This window comes from Oncorhynchus keta, chromosome 4 (assembly GCF_023373465.1).
Source record: "Oncorhynchus keta strain PuntledgeMale-10-30-2019 chromosome 4, Oket_V2, whole genome shotgun sequence".
NCBI classification, from domain to species: domain Eukaryota; kingdom Metazoa; phylum Chordata; class Actinopteri; order Salmoniformes; family Salmonidae; genus Oncorhynchus; species Oncorhynchus keta.
In genome coordinates, this window is record NC_068424.1 from 10,372,875 (window position 1) to 10,387,260 (window position 14,386).

General features: G+C 44.0%; 1 protein-coding gene and 1 long non-coding RNA gene across 6 annotated transcripts in view; one reads left to right on the forward strand and one right to left on the reverse strand.

The window, feature by feature from the left end:
- Positions 1 to 14,386, forward strand: part of LOC118379365 (docking protein 6-like) — a 127,281-nt gene that overhangs the window by 77,517 nt on the left and 35,378 nt on the right. The window lies entirely within an intron of this gene.
- Positions 10,591 to 12,680, reverse strand: LOC127916860 (uncharacterized). Of its 5 annotated transcripts, none has more exons than XR_008096377.1 (3): positions 12,325 to 12,680; positions 11,599 to 12,225; positions 10,591 to 10,773 (listed from the first exon to the last, which is right to left on the reverse strand). It is a non-coding gene; the product is annotated as an uncharacterized LOC127916860 (long non-coding RNA). The 5 variants fall into 5 exon arrangements; XR_008096362.1 differs by having other exon boundaries at positions 11,599 to 12,192; positions 12,259 to 12,680; XR_008096371.1 differs by having other exon boundaries at positions 11,599 to 11,928; positions 12,160 to 12,680.

The window sequence follows — 14,386 nt, forward strand, 5'->3', positions numbered from 1 at the left end:
TGTAACTGACCAGTAAAGAGGGAGTGTAACTGAATAAAGAGGGAGTGTAACTGACCAGTAAAGAGGGAGTGTAACTGACCAGTAAAGAGGGAGTGTAACTGACCAGTAAAGAGGGAGTGTAACTGACCAGTAAAGAGGGAGTGTAACTGACCAGTAAAGAGGGAGTGTAACTGACCAGTAAAGAGGGAGTGTAACTGACCAGTAAAGAGGGAGTAACTGAAAGAGGGAGTGTAACCAGTAAAGAGGGAGTGTAACTGAATGGTTTTAGAGGGAGTGTAACCAGTAAAGAGGGAGTGTAACTGACCAGTAAAGAGGAGTGTAACTGACCAGTAAAGAGGGAGTGTAACTGACCAGTAAAGAGGGAGTGTAACTGAAGTAAAGAGGGAGTGTAACTGAATGGTTAAACTGAGGGAGTGTAACTGAACGGTTTAGAGGGAGTAACTGAACAGTTTAGAGGAGTGTAACTGACCAGTAAAGAGGGAATGTGAAGTAAAGAGGGAGTGTAACTGAATGGTTTGAGAAAGAGGAGTGTAACTGAATGGTTTAAAACGGTTTAGAGGGAGTGTAACTGACCAGTAAAGAGGGAGAATGTAAAGAGGGAGTGTAACTGACTAGTAAAGAGGAGTGTAACTGAATGGTTTAAAGAGGGAGTGTAACTGAATGACCAGTAAAGAGGGTGTAACTGAATATAACTGACCAGTAAAGAGGAGTGTAACTGAACGGTTTAGAGGGGAGTGTAACTGACCAGTAAAGAGGGAGTGTAACTGAATAGTAAAGAGGAGTGTAACTGACCAGTAAAGAGGAGTGTAACTGAATGGTTTAGAGGGAGTGTAACTGAACGGTTTAGAGGGAGTGTAACTGACCAGTAAAGAGGGAGTGTAACTGACCAGTAAAGAGGGAGTGTAACTGACCAGAAAGGGGAGTGACCAGTAAAGAGGGAGTGTAACTGAACGGTTTAGAGGGAGTGTAACTGACAGTAAAGAGGAGTGTAACTGAATATGTAAAGAGGGAGTGTAACTGACCAGTAAAGAGGGAGTGTAACTGAATGGTAAAGAGGAGTGTAACTGACCAGTAAAGAGGGAGTGTAACTGAATATGTAAAGAGGGAGTGTAACTGACTAGTAACGAATGTTTAGAGGGAGTGTAACTGAGGGGGGTTCGAATGTTCAGAGGGAGTCTAGTAACTGAATACTGTAAAGAGGGAGTGTAACTGACACAAAGACAAATAAAAAAATCCCCATAACATGAACATTAAATGAGGGGCACCATCAGTGTAATTTTCTATTTTAGAAAAGTGGGCGAAAAAAACAATAATAGTTTTCTAGAAATATTTTAAAATATAATTGGGAAATACAATAAAATAAAGTGAAAAATCTGAATGACCAGTAAAGAGGGAGTGTAACTGAATAGTAAAGAGGGAGTGTAACTGACAATGTTCGGGGTAAAGAGGAGTGTAACTGAATGTTTTGTTCAAGTTCAGAGGGGTAGTGTAACTGAACAGTGGATTAGAGGAAGTGTAACTGAACCCACTGGTTTTTGAGGGAGTGTAACTGAATGGTTTGAGGGTGGTGTAACTGAAATGGGTTAAGAGGGAGCTTTTTGTGCTTCAAAGTCAGCAAATCGGGCGTAACTGACTAGTAAAGAGGGGAGTGTAACTGAATGGTAAAGAGTTTGGAGTGGTTCTGACCAGTAAAGAGGCTGCAGTGTAACTGAATGTCACAGTAAAGATTTCACACAGGTCTCGGAGTTGTAACTGACTGTCCAAGAACAGACAAATCTCCTCACGAAACTCGAAAGAGGGAGTGTAACAAATCACCATGCTCCGTTTCTAACTCCGTAAAATGCCTTGAACTGGCGGTGATTCAAACCTGGCTCTGATAAAGAGGGAGTCATAACTGAATGGTTTAGAGGGAGTGTAACTGAATCGGTTTAGAGGGAGGTAACTGAAACCAGTTTTCCCAAAGAGCTCCATCTCATTTACATCTTGACACCTCTTCATAAATCATGAATGCATAGTAAAGCTCCTCTGTCACGAGTGTAACTGGGCAATGTCAGAAATGTCGTAAAGAGGAGTGTAATTGATGGACAACTGGTCTACTCTCTCGGCAATGGTGTTTCTGCTCAGACTCACATTTAAAGAGTTGCCTTTTTCTGGGCAAACTTCGTGTAATCATGAGTTTTTGATGAAATCCCCCTCCGTAAATGAGGGCTGATTTAGCGATCTCTTCTGCCAAAATAAAACTGGCCTTGACAGCAGCCTGGCCTTGTGATTTGGCTTTTTTGAAAGAGCCTGAGTGTAACTGTTTTAATTCCTCTGGTTTTGTTCCATGTCCATATTCTTGTTTTTGTCCGGTGTGTTTCAAATGTCTGATTATACTCTTTCAGTAAAGAAGGGTTTTCCAGTGTAACAAATACTCCGAACCTTGTTTGAAACCCCGGTTTTCAGTGTCCACCTTCCGTTTTGCCATTTTGATGGGTATCTGTAATTTTACTGTGATGCTGACAACTGCTGTGCCAATAAATATTTAAATGAAGCAGCCTACTGCTCGGTGTCACCGTTGCAAAATGTAGTATTGGTGCGTGTAAAAGAGGGGCTGCCGGCTTGCTGCGGTCTGCGGGCCGGTTCTAATAAATCAAGATCATCCCAGGGCCGTAAAAAACCTTCTCGCGGGCGGAGTGGCCCGCCGGGGCCTTGAACATATGGTTTAGAGGGAGTGTAACTGAACGGTTTAGAGGGAGTGTAACTGACCAGTAAAGAGGGAGTGTAACTGAATATGTAAAGAGGGAGTGTAACTGACCAGTAAAGAGGGAGTGTAACTGAACGGTTTAGAGGGTGTGTAACTGACCAGTAAAGAGGGAGTGTAACTGAATATGTAAAGAGGGAGTGTAACTGACTAGTAAAGAGGGAGTGTAACTGAATGGTTTAGAGGGAGTGTAACTGAACAGTTTAGAGGGAGTGTAACTGAACGGTTTAGAGGGAGTGTAACTGAATGGTAAAGAGGGGGTGTAACTGAATGGTAAAGAGGGAGTGTAACTGACTAGTAAAGAGGGAGTGTAACTGAATGGTTTAGAGGGAGTGGTTCTGACCAGTAAAGAGGGAGTGTAACTGACCAGTAAAGAGGGAGTGTAACTGAACGGTAAAGAGGGAGTGTAACTGAACGGTTTAGAGGGAGTGTAACTGAACGGTTTAGAGGGAGTGTAACTGAACGGTTTAGAGGGAGTGTAACTGAACAGTAAAGAGAGAGTGTAACGGAATGGTAAAGAGGGAGTGTAACTGAATGGTAAAGAGGGAGTGGAACTGAACTGTTTAGAGGGAGTGTAACTGAGTAAAGAGAGAGTGTAACGGTAAAGTAACTGTTTAGAGGGAGTGTAACTGAACGGTAATGTAACTGAATGGTAAAGAGGGAGTGTAACTGAACGGTAAAGAGGGAGTGTAAACTGAACGGTTTAGAGGGAGTGTAACTGAACGGTTTAGAGGGAGTGTAACTGAATGGTAAAGAGGGGGTGTAACTGAATGGTAAAGAGGGAGTGTAACTGACTAGTAAAGAGGGAGTGTAACTGAATGGTTTAGAGGGAGTGGTTCTGACCAGTAAAGAGGGAGTGTAACTGACCAGTAAAGAGGGAGTGTAACTGAACGGTAAAGAGGGAGTGTAACTGAACGGTTTAGAGGGAGTGTAACTGAACGGTTTAGAGGGAGTTTAACTGAACGGTTTAGAGGGAGTGTAACTGAACAGTAAAGAGGGAGTGTAACGGAATGGCAAAGAGGGAGTGTAACTGAATGGTAAAGAGGGAGTGGAACTGAACTGTTTAGAGGGAGCGTAACTGAACGGTAAAGAGGGAGTGTAACTGAATGGTAAAGAGGGAGTGTAACTGAACAGTAAAGAGGGAGTGTAAACTGAACGGTTTAGAGGGAGTGTAACTGAACGGTAAAGAGGGAGTGTAAACTGAACGGTTTAGAGGGAGTGTAACTGAATGGTAAAGAGGTAGTGTAACTGAACGGTTTAGAGGGAGTGTAACTGAACGGTAAAGAGGTAGTGTAACTGAACGATAAAGAGGGAGTGTAAACTGAACGGTTTAGAGGGAGTGGAACTGAACGGTAAAGAGGGAGTGTAACTGAACGGTTTAGAGGGAGTGTAACTGAACGGTAAAGAGGGAGTGTAAACTGAACGGTTTAGAGGGAGTGGAACTGAACGGTAAAGAGGGAGTGTAACTGAACGGTTTAGAGGGAGTGTAACTGAACGGTTTAGAGGGAGTGTAACTGAAAATAAGCCAAGGTTTCATTTTGATTCCACTAACATCGTCTTACTGCATAACTTTGTGCTCTGCCCTCGCTTATTTATACGAATCCGTCTTTTAATGTGAGGAATCTGAACAGCCCATCTAGTTCAATGAACAGTACTAACCTTTATCTTCCCTCTCGCAGCTTCGATGTAAAAGGACAGGGAAATATTGAATTACAGTACATTCGGAAAAGTATTCCAACCCCTTGACTTTTTCCACATGTTGTTACGTTACAACCTTATTCTAAAATGAATTTTTTAAAAACATCCTCATCAATCGACACACAATACCCCACAATGACAAAGCAAAATATGAAATATCTCATTTACATAAGTATTCAGAACGGTTGATATGAGACTCGAAAAATTGAGCTCAGGTGTATCCTGTTACCATTAATCATCCTTGAGATGTTTCTACAACTTGATTGGAGTCCACCTGTGGTAAATTCAATTGATTGGACATGATTTGGAAAGACACACACCTGTCTATATAAGGTCCACAGTTGACAGTGCATGTCTGAGCAAAAACCAAGCCACGAGGTCAAAGGAATTGTCCATAGAGCTCTGAGACAGTACTGTGTCAAGGCACAGATCTGGGGAAGGGTACCAAAATATTTCTGCAGCATTGAAGGTCCCTAAGAACACAGTGGCCTCCATCAATGGAAGAGGTTTGGAACCACCAAGATTCTTCCAAGAGCTGGCCGCCCGGCCAAACGGAGCAATCGGGGGAGAAGGGCCTTGGTCAGGGAGGTGACCAAGAACTCTATGGTCACTCTGACAGAGCTCTAGATTTTCTCTGTGGAGATGGGATAACCTTCCAGAAGGACAAGCAGCTCTTCAGCACTCCACCAATTAGGCCTTTATGGTAGAGTGTCCAAACGGAAGCCACTCCTCAGAAAAAAGCACATGACAGCTCGCTTGGAGTTTGCCAAAAGGCACCTAAAGGATTCTCAGACCATGAGAAACCAGATTCTTTGGTCTGAAGAAACCAAGATTGTGGAGTGGGGAGGGAGTGGGGGAGTCAAGTGTACTAATATCGTAAACAGCTCCACACTCAGCAGTTAGACTTCAGTTAGTGATCTCCCAACTACAGGGGCCGATAATTAAATCATAGTTCATTTTCTTGCTGCTCCTAAAAATAGTGTAATGAGGGAGATTTGCTACCACTTGTTAGTTTGAGTCCGTTTTGATGAAGCGAAGGAGATGATACGGGAGGACATATTTTAAGTCTATTGAGACTTAATTTAAAACACTCCTTAGCAACTGGACGCTGACCTTCACAATGCTCATCCTTCTGTCTCTCTCTCTCTCACTCTTTCTCTTTCTCTGTCTCTCTCTCTCTCTCTCTCTCTCTCTCTCTCTCTCTCTCTCTCTCTCTCTCTCTCTGTCTCTCTCTCTCTCTGTCTCTTTCTGTCTGTCTCTCTGTCTCTTTCTCTGTCTCTCTCTCTCTCTTTCTCTCTCTCTCTCTCTCTCTCTCTCTCTCTGTCTCTCTCTCTCTCTCTCTCTCTCTGTCTCTCTCTCTCTGTCTCTCTCTCTCTGTCTCTCTCTCTGTCTCTCTCTGTCTCTCTCTCTCTCTCTGTCTCTCTCTCTCTCTCTCTCTCTCTGTCTCTCTCTCTGTCTCTCTCTCTGTCTCTCTCTCTCTCTCTCTCTGTCTCTCTCTGTCTCTCTCTGTCTCTCTCTGTCTGTCTCTCTCTCTCTCTGTCTCTGTCTCTCTCTCTGTCTCTCTCTCTCTGTCTCTCGCTCTCTCTGTCTCTCGCTCTCTCTGTCTCTCGCTCTCTCTGTCTCTCGCTCTCTCTGTCTCTCGCTCTCTCTGTCTCTCGCTCTCTCTGTCTCTCTCTTTCTCCCTCGCTCTGTCTCTCTCTCGCCCTCCTTCATCTTCTTCTCTCTCTCAAGGAAAGAGGAAAATAATAGAGTCCTTGTAAAGGACGAATGTTTTGTCTTTAGTCTTTATCAGTCTGTTATATAACGTCCATTTGTGTTGAGAACTACTACATTTAGTTATACTGAACAAAAATATAAACGCATCATGCAACCATTTCAATGATTTTACAGAGTTACAATTCATATAAGGAAATCAGTCAATTAAATTAAATACATTAGGCCCTAATCTATGGATTTCACATGACTGGGCAGGGTTGGTGCAGCTAAGGGTGGGCTTGGGAGGACATAACCCGCCCACCCACTTGGGAGCCAGGCCCACCCACTTGGGAGCCAGGCCCACCCACTGGAGAGCTAGGCCCACCCACTGGAGAGCTAGGCCCACCCACTTGGGAGCCAGGCCCACCCACTGGAGAGCTTGGCCCACCCACTGGAGAGCTAGGCCCACCCACTTGGGAGCAAGGCCCACCCACTGGAGAGCTAGGCCCACCCACTTGGGAGCCAGGCCCACCCACTGGAGAGCTAAGCCCAGCCAATCAGAGTGAGTTTTTCCACAGAAAAGGGCTTTATTACAGATAGAAATACTCCTTAGTTTCATCAACTGTCCTGGTGGCTGGTCTCAGATGATCGTGGTTACACTTGGTCTGCGGTTGTGAGGCCAGTTTGACGTATTGCCAAATTCTCTAAAACGTTGGAGGTGGCTCATGGTAGAGAAATCAACATTCAATTTTCTGGCAACAGCTCTGATGGACATTCCTGTAGTCAGCATGCCAATGTCACACTCCCTCAAAACTTGAGACATCTTTGACATTGTGTTGGTGACAAAACTGCACATTTTAGAATGGCCTTTTATTGTCACCAGTACAAGGTGCACCTGTGTAAGAATCATGCTGTTTAATCAGCTTCTTGACATGACACTCCTGTCAGGTATTATCTTGACAAAGGAGAAATGCTCAAAAACAAAACTTTGAGAGAAATAAGCTTTTTGTGCGTCTAGAACATTTCTGGGATCTTTTATTTCAGCTCATGAAACATGGGAGCAACACTTTACATGTTGTGTTTATATTTTTGTTCAGTGTAATATTGTGCGTGTGAGCTGTCTTTGTTATCCTTTCAGTACATGGATTCCATCTTCATGCAAGGTGGTTTGAATGATACTTCTGGATTTTAAGTCGTCTGTACAACAGCATGGACTCAAATGCTAGTGATCAAGTGGAGAAGCATATTTCAGTGACTCATGGGCCAGAAGTATGCAATAGCCGAACTCTCAAACTGCTGATACTGGGTTGATTTAGTCCGTTTTTGACACTTTATGAGCCTTCTCAGTACACTAATGGCTTCTGTCAAACAGATGAGACCTTTCATTGTGTCCATCCACCTATCCATCTGTCCATCTGTCCATCTGTCAGCCACAATGATTTATACTGTACCGTTGAAAAACTTGGGGTAACTTAGAAATGTCCTTTTTTTTTAAAGAAAAGCACATTGTTCGTCCATTAAAACAACACCAAATTGATCAGAAATACAGTGTAGACATTGTTAATGTTGTAAATTACTATTGTAGCTGGAAACGGCAGATTTTTTAATGGAATATCTACATAGGTTTATAAAAGCCCATTATCAGCAACCATCACTCCTGTGTTCCAATGGCACATTGTGTTAGCTAATACAAGTTTATCATTTTAAAATGCTAATTAGAAAACTATTTTTCAATTATGTTAGCACAGCTGAAAACTGTCGTTCTTATTAAAGAAGCAATACAACTGACCTTCTTTTAGACTAGTTGAATATCTAGAGCATTAGCATTTGTGGGTTTGATTATAGGCTCAAAATGGCCAGAAACAGAGTTTTCTTCTGAAACTCATCAGTCTATTCTTGTTCTGAGAAATTAAGGCTATTCCATGCGAGAAATTGCCAAGAAACTGAAGCTCTCATACAACACTGTGTACTACTCCCTTGAAAGAACAGCGCAAACTGGCTCTAACCAGAATAGAAAGAGGAGTGTGAGGCCCCGGTGCACTACTGAGCAAGAGGACAAGTACATTAGAGAGTCTAGTTTGAGAAATAGATGCCTCACAAGTCCACAACTGGCAGCTTCATTAAACAGTACCCGCAAAACACCAGTCTCAACGTCAACAGTGAAGAGGCTCCAGGATGCTGGCACATACTGCACACTGCCCTATCCCATCTGGACAAAAGGAATACCCATGTAAGAATGCTGTTCATGAACTACAGCTCAGCATTCAACACCATAGTACCCTCCAACTCCCCTCTCTGTGCAATTGGGTCCTGGACTTTCTGACGGGCGTCCCCCAGGTGGTGAAGGTAGGAAACATCTCCACTTTGCTGACTCTCAACACTGGGGCCCCACAAGTGTACGTGCTCAGCCTCTCCTGTACTCCCTGTTCACCCACGACTGTGTGGCCACGCACGCCTCCAACTCAATCATCAGGTTTGCAGACGACACAACAGTTGTAGGCTTGATTACTAACGATGACAAGAGGAGGTGAGGGCACTCGGAGTGTGGTGTCAGGAAAACAACCTCTCACACAACGTCAACAAAACAAAGGAGATAATCTTGGACTTCGGGAAACAGCAGAAGGAGCACCCCCTTCAGCAGTGGAGAATGTGTAAAGTTCCTCGGCGTAGACATCACAGACAAACTGTGAAATGGTCCACCCACACAGACAGCGAGGTGAAGAAGGCGCAACAGCACCTCTTCAACCTCAGGAGGCAGAAGAAATTTGGCTTGTCACGTAAAATCATGACACACTTTTACAGATGCACAAACGAGAGCATCCTGTCAGTCTGTATCACCGCCTGGTACGACAACTGCACCGCTGTCAACCGTAAGGCTCTCCAGAGTGTGGTGTGGTCTGTAAAACGCATCACCTGGGGCAAACTACCTGCCCTCCATGACACCTACACCACCCGATGTCACAGGAAGGCCAAAAAGATCATCAAGGACAACAACCACCCGAGCCACTGCCTGTTCACCCCACTATCATCCAGAAGGCGAGGTCATTACAGGTGCATCAAAGCTGGGACAGAGAGAGACTGAAAAATAGCTTCTATCTCAAGGCCATCAGACTGTTAAACAGCAATCACTAAGTCAGAGAGGCTGCTGCCTACATTGAGACCCAATCACTAACTCAGAGAGGTTGCTGCCTACATTGAGACCCAATCACTAACTCAGAGAGGCTGCTGCCTACATTGAGAACCAATCACTAACTCAGAGAGGCTGCTGCCTACATTGAGACCCAATCACTAACTCAGAGAGGCTGCTGCCTACATTGAGAACCAATCACTGACTCAGAGAGGCTGCTGCCTACATTGAGACCCAATCACAAACTCAGAGAGGCTGCTGCCTACATTGAGACCCAATCACTAACTCAGAGAGGCTGCTGCCTACATTGAGAACCAATCACTAACTCAGAGAGGCTGCTGCCTACATTGAGAACCAATCACTGACTCAGAGAGGCTTCTGCCTACATTGAGACCCAATCACTGACTCAGAGAGGCTGCTGCCTACATTGAGAACCAATCACTGACTCAGAGAGGCTTCTGCCTACATTGAGACCCAATCACTGACTCAGAGAGGCTGCTGCCTACATTGAGACCCAATCACTAACTCAGAGAGGCTGCTGCCTACATTGAGACCCAATCACTGACTCAGAGAGGCTGCTGCCTACATTGAGACCCAATCACTAACTCAGTGAGGCTGCTGCCTACATTGAGACCCAATCACTAACTCAGAGAGGCTGCTGCCTACATTGAGACCCAATCACTAACTCAGTGAGGCTGCTGCCTACATTGAGACCCAATCACTAACTCAGAGAGGCTGCTGCCTACATTGAGAACCAATCACTAACTCAGAGAGGCTGCTGCCTACATTGAGAACCAATCACTGACTCAGAGAGGCTTCTGCCTACATTGAGACCCAATCACTGACTCAGAGAGGCTGCTGCCTACATTGAGACCCAATCACTAACTCAGAGAGGCTGCTGCCTACATTGAGACCCAATCACTAACTCAGTGAGGCTGCTGCCTACATTGAGACCCAATCACTAACTCAGAGAGGCTGCTGCCTACATTGAGACCCAATCACTAACTCAGTGAGGCTGCTGCCTACATTGAGACCCAATCACTAACTCAGAGAGGCTGCTGCCTACATTGAGACCCAATCACTAACTCAGAGAGGCTGCTGCCTACATTGAGAACCAATCACTAACTCAGAGAGGCTGCTGCCTACATTGAGACCCAATCACTAACTCAGAGAGGCTGCTGCCTACATTGAGACCCAATCACTAACTCAGAGAGGCTGCTGCCTACATTGAGAACTTATCACTGACCACTTTAATAAATGGATCAACAGCCACTTTAAATAATGCCACTTTTTTATTTATTTTTTATTTCACCTTTATTTAACCAGGTAGGCCAGTTGAGAACACCTTTATTTAACCAGGTAGGCCAGTTGAGAACACCTTTATTTAACCAGGTAGGCCAGTTGAGAACACCTTTATTTAACCAGGTAGGCTAGTTGAGAACACCTTTATTTAACCAGGTAGGCCAGTTGAGAACACCTTTATTTAACCAGGTAGGCCAGTTGAGAACACCTTTATTTAACCAGGTAGGCTAGTTGAGAACACCTTTATTTAACCAGGTAGGCTAGTTGAGAACACCTTTATTTAACCAGGTAGGCTAGTTGAGAACACCTTTATTTAACCAGGTAGGCTAGTTGAGAACACCTTTATTTAACCAGGTAGGCTAGTTGAGAACACCTTTATTTAACCAGGTAGGCTAGTTGAGAACACCTTTATTTAACCAGGTAGGCTAGTTGAGAACACCTTTATTTAACCAGGTAGGCTAGTTGAGAACACCTTTATTTAACCAGGTAGGCCAGTTGAGAACACCTTTATTTAACCAGGTAGGCTAGTTGAGAACACCTTTATTTAACCAGGTAGGCTTGCTGAGAACACCTTTATTTAACCAGGTAGGCTAGTTGAGAACACCTTTATTTAACCAGGTAGGCCAGTTGAGAACACCTTTATTTAACCAGGTAGGCCAGTTGAGAACACCTTTATTTAACCAGGTAGGCTTGCTGAGAACACCTTTATTTAACCAGGTAGGCTAGTTGAGAACACCTTTATTTAACCAGGTAGGCTAGTTGAGAACACCTTTATTTAACCAGGTAGGCCAGTTGAGAACACCTTTATTTAACCAGGTAGGCTAGTTGAGAACACCTTTATTTAACCAGGTAGGCTAGTTGAGAACACCTTTATTTAACCAGGTAGGCTAGTTGAGAACACCTTTATTTAACCAGGTAGGCTAGTTGAGAACACCTTTATTTAACCAGGTAGGCTAGTTGAGAACACCTTTATTTAACCAGGTAGGCTAGTTGAGAACACCTTTATTTAACCAGGTAGTCCAGTTGAGAACACCTTTATTTAACCAGGTAGGCTAGTTGAGAACACCTTTATTTAACCAGGTAGTCCAGTTGAGAACACCTTTATTTAACCAGGTAGGCTAGTTGAGAACACCTTTATTTAACCAGGTGGGCTAGTTGAGAACACCTTTATTTAACCAGGTAGGCTAGTTGAGAACACCTTTATTTAACCAGGTAGGCTAGTTGAGAACACCTTTATTTAACCAGGTAGGCTAGTTGAGAACACCTTTATTTAACCAGGGAGGCTAGTTGAGAACACCTTTATTTAACCAGGGAGGCTAGTTGAGAACACCTTTATTTAACCAGGTAGGCTAGTTGAGAACACCTTTATTTAACCAGGTAGGCCAGTTGAGAACACCTTTATTTAACCAGGTAGGCCAGTTGAGAACACCTTTATTTAACCAGGTAGGCTAGTTGAGAACACCTTTATTTAACCAGGTAGGCTAGTTGAGAACACCTTTATTTAACCAGGTAGGCTAGTTGAGAACACCTTTATTTAACCAGGTAGGCTAGTTGAGAACACCTTTATTTAACCAGGGAGGCTAGTTGAGAACACCTTTATTTAACCAGGTAGGCCAGTTGAGAACACCTTTATTTAACCAGGTAGGCTAGTTGAGAACACCTTTATTTAACCAGGTAGGCTAGTTGAGAACACCTTTATTTAACCAGGTAGGCTAGTTGAGAACACCTTTATTTAACCAGGGAGGCTAGTTGAGAACACCTTTATTTAACCAGGGAGGCTAGTTGAGAACACCTTTATTTAACCAGGTAGGCTAGTTGAGAACACCTTTATTTAACCAGGTAGGCCAGTTGAGAACACCTTTATTTAACCAGGTAGGCTAGTTGAGAACACCTTTATTTAACCAGGTAGGCCAGTTGAGAACACCTTTATTTAACCAGGTAGGCTAGTTGAGAACACCTTTATTTAACCAGGTAGGCTAGTTGAGAACACCTTTATTTAACCAGGTAGGCTAGTTGAGAACACCTTTATTTAATCAGGTAGGCTAGTTGAGAACACCTTTATTTAACCAGGTAGGCAAGTTGAGAACAAGTTCTCATTTACAATTGCGACCTGGTCAAGATAAAGCAAAGCAGTTCGACAGATACAATGACACAGAGTTACACATGTAGTAAAACAAACATACAGTCAATAATACAGTATAAACAAGTCTATATACAATGTGAGCAAATTAGGTGAGAAGGGAGGTAAAGGCAAAAAAGGCCATGGTGGTAAAGTAAATACAATATAGCAAGTAAAACACTGGAATGGTAGTTTTGCAATGGAAGAATGTGCAAAGTAGAAATAAAAATAATGGGGTGCAAAGGAGCAAAATAAATAAATTAAATACAGTTGGGAAAGGGCTAAATTACAGGTGGGCTATGTACATGTGCAGTAATCTGTAAGATGCTCTGACAGTTGGTGCTTAAAGTTAGTGAGGGAGATAAGTGTTTCCAGTTTCAGAGATTTTTGTAGTTCGTTCCAGTCATTGGCAGCAGAGAACTGGAAGGAGAGGCGGCCAAAGAAAGAATTGGTTTTGGGGGTGACTAGAGAGATATACCTGCTGGAGCGTGTGCTACAGGTGGGAGATGCTATGGTGACCAGCGAGCTGAGATAAGGGGGGACTTTACCTAGCAGGGTCTTGTAGATGGCATGGAGCCAGTGGGTTTGGCGACGAGTATGAAGCGAGGGCCAGTCAACGAGAGCGTACAGGTCGCAATGGTGGGTAGTATATGGGGCTTTGGTGACAAAACGGATTGCACTGTGATAGACTGCATCCAATTTGTTGAGTAGGGTATTGGAGACTATTTTGTAAATGACATCGCCAAAGTCGAGGATTGGTAGGATGGTCAGTTTTACAAGGGTATGTTTGGCAGCATGAGTGAAGGATGCTTTGTTGCGAAATAGGAAGCCAATTCTAGATTTAACTTTGGATTGGAGATGTTTGATATGGGTCTGGAAGGAGAGTTTACAGTCTAACCAGACACCTAAGTATTTGTAGTTGTCCACGTATTCTAAGTCAGAGCCGTCCAGAGTAGTGATGTTGGACAGGCGGGTAGGTGCAGGTAGCGATCGGTTGAAGAGCATGCATTTAGTTTTACTTGTATTTAAGAGCAATTGGAGGCCACAGAAGGAGAGTTGTATGGCATTGAAGCTTGCCTGGAGGGTTGTTAACACAGTGTCCAAAGAAGGGCCGGAAGTATACAGAATGGTGTCGTCTGCGTAGAGGTGGATCAGGGACTCACCAGCAGCAAGAGCGACCTCATTGATGTATACAGAGAAGAGAGTCGGTCCAAGAATTGAACCCTGTGGCACCCCCATAGAGACTGCCAGAGGTCCGGACAGCAGACCCTCCGATTTGACACAGTGAACTCTATCAGAGAAGTAGTTGGTGAACCAGGCGAGGCAATCATTTGAGAAACCAAGGCTGCCGAGTCTGCCGATGAGGATGTGGTGGTTGACAGAGTCGAAAGCCTTGGCCAGATCAATGAATACGGCTGCACAGTAATGTTTCTTATCGATGGCGGTTAAGATATCGTTTAGGACCTTGAGCGTGGTGGCTGAGGTGCACCCATGACCATCTCTGAAACCAGATTGCATAGCAGAGAAGGTATGGTGAGATTCAAAATGGTCGGTAATCTGTTTGTTGACTTGGCTTTCGAAGACCTTAGAAAGGCATGGTAGGATAGATATAGGTCTGTAGCAGTTTGGGTCAAGAGTGTCCCCCCCTTTGAAGAGGGGGATGACCGCAGCTGCTTTCCAATCTTTGGGAATCTCAGACGAC